This window comes from Pinus tabuliformis, chromosome 5_1 (assembly GCF_031772625.1).
Source record: "Pinus tabuliformis cultivar Carrire ecotype Pingquan chromosome 5_1, CPIR1, whole genome shotgun sequence".
NCBI lineage: Eukaryota > Viridiplantae > Streptophyta > Pinopsida > Pinales > Pinaceae > Pinus > Pinus tabuliformis.
The window spans coordinates 400457014-400459784 of NC_142305.1; positions in this window are offsets into that span (position 1 = coordinate 400457014).

The following is a 2771-nucleotide window of genomic DNA, read 5'->3' on the forward strand; positions in this document are numbered from 1 at the left end:
TAGATTTATTTTGAGTGGTAACATTTAGATTTATTTTGAGTGGTTAGGAAGATTGATTATTTTTCTTTTTAACAAGATTTAATTCTTGCAAATAATATAATGAGTTCTTATCCAATATATAGTTATAATGTTTTTTATTTTTGTTATTAAATTATTTTAAATCTTAAAAAATATTTTACCTTTGTTTTACAAATAGAATAATAGGTTATAACATGACAAAAAAATTAATACAAATTATTATGAAAAATTAATTGTGTTAGAAGTACTTTCTAGCCTAGTGTGGAAGAGATGTTGTAATGTCCTATCCAGTTATGTTATGTAAACATTTTGACTCACTCAAATTATATAAACATAAAAATAAAATAAACTTAAAAAAAAAAAAAATTATAATTAACCAAACCAGCCTAGATCAATTTTAACTCGGGATCTATCAAGCACTCAAAAAGATCAAATCTTTCAAAATACAAACTTATTTTTGAATATAAAAATAATTGATCCCTCTTTACACTTAATAAATCCAAAATTAAAATGATTTAAACTAATCTCATACCCAAAAAAAATATAAAATATAAAATAATTAAATACCCATATTAAATGTTTGATTCTTGAAAGAAATAAATTTCCACAAGCTAATCCACTAGCTTCTCGGGAAAAAAGAAAATATGATATGTTTGAGTTTGGGTTGCCAAGCCTACCACAATTCTAGAATTTTAAATCAATTTTTCCTTATCTGAGGACCTTGGAATGCTCTTTTATGTAAACATTGAATGAAAACATCACAAAGTTATTCAAAAGTCATTCTCATTTTCTTGAGTCGTTGCCCTTCCTGCCAGGGCGTTTCGTTTAGGTTAATAGATAACCTTTTACAAAAATTTTTGTAGGGTAGATTAAAATTAAGTATGGATGTATAATATATTTATGTTGAAAAACATGTTTATTTTGTAATTGGTTTTTAAAATTTTAATTTAATTATTAATAATTAATAAATTGACGAGTTGATGGTAAGAATTTAATTTTCATAGAATATTTTAAAATATTTTTAATAGTATACACAAATCAAACACTCAGATTTCTCTCCAAAGTAATTATGCATTTTTTTTCTCTTTTAATTAAATTGATTAATTAAAAAAATATCATATGAACAAGTGTTATATGAAATAAATTATAGTTTTTTGAATATGAGTTATTAATAAATCATAGTATTATAACAAATTTTATTTACAAATTAACAATCTCCATAGTAAAATGGGATTAACCTATGTATATAAGAATCATATTCCATATTTTGTCAAATGTATATATGTTTAACTTATATATTAATGTTTTTATAATTAATAATAATAATAATTTAAAATAAAGTTACAACTTATTTAGTTTTATGAAATTTTTTTAAGAAGGATATTTATTATGGATTGATGGTCTATCGATATTTATTAGTCATTTACTTTATATGGTTGCTTTGATGTTTGTTATGGATTGATGTCTATGGGCATTTATTAGCCACTTAATTTATATGATTGCTTTGATGTTTGTTAAGGATGGATGTCTATTAACAATCCTTAGCCACATAATTTATATGGTTGCACTAATTACTACATAGATTAACAAAAATATTTTTTTTAATAAATAGTTTTTATTTTGGATAGTTAATAATAATATTCTATATTGGTAGATGTATCTGGCTTTTAGAATTTTAATTTAATTATTAATAATTATTAAGTGGATGGTAATAAATTAACCTTCATAGAATATCTATGGAATATTTTTAATAATAATTAGAGATAGAGGATGATGATGGGCTAGATATGCATCTTGGTTGGGCATGATACTTTATTATGGTGAGGCATGGGACACTGCATGTTGGATCCATGATGTTGATGTGATGGATTGTTTTGGTGCCAAGTTTTATTTTCTTAATTGCATATCTTTGGATTGATGGATGTTAGGCTCAATCAAAATATGGTTGGGATATGATATATGTGGTGGTAAGACTATTTTAAAGAGACCATTGCATTCTTTCAACTCTAATGAAAGTGCATTGGTGATGCCTTGGGCGCATTTGTGCGATCATTTGAGTCAGAATGACACCCCTTGGAGTGGAATGGACACAACTGCATGCAAGACAAAGAGTTGGCTTAAGGAGTGTGAAGGGTTAGCTTGGGGTAGACCAACCTTTGACATGCCCCAAAAGACTAGTATAAGTAATGGAAGGTGAAGAGGCCAAACATAACAACATCAACCCGACTAAAATTGGAGCTACATGAAAAAAGTGGGACAAACTACAAGGCGAAGTCATATGAATGAAACATAGTCCAAACAAAGTACATTTTAGGCTGATCAAACCACAGAAGTGAAACATCACAATGTCACATGACCCCAAGACACCAGGGACACCAAGTCAATTAAAAAACTCAAACAAACTAGAAAATAGAATAAACAATTTTAAAATATTTTAGATAAAAGATGTGAAACATCACAATGTCACATGACACTAGGGACACCAAGTCAATTAAAAAACTCAAACAAACTAGAAAATAGAATAAACAATTTTAAAATGTTTTAGATAAAAGATGCCAACCCTATTTGTAAATAAAAAACTTATATAAGATGACAACAACTACCCTTTTTATACTTTAACATGCCCCATGAAAAAAATAAAAGGCAAAACTTACGTAATAACCAGTATAGATCCATCTTAAACACTGATCTACCAAGCACCAAGAGGGATCAAATTTTTTGTGATACAAACCTCTTTTAAATTTAAAATATTT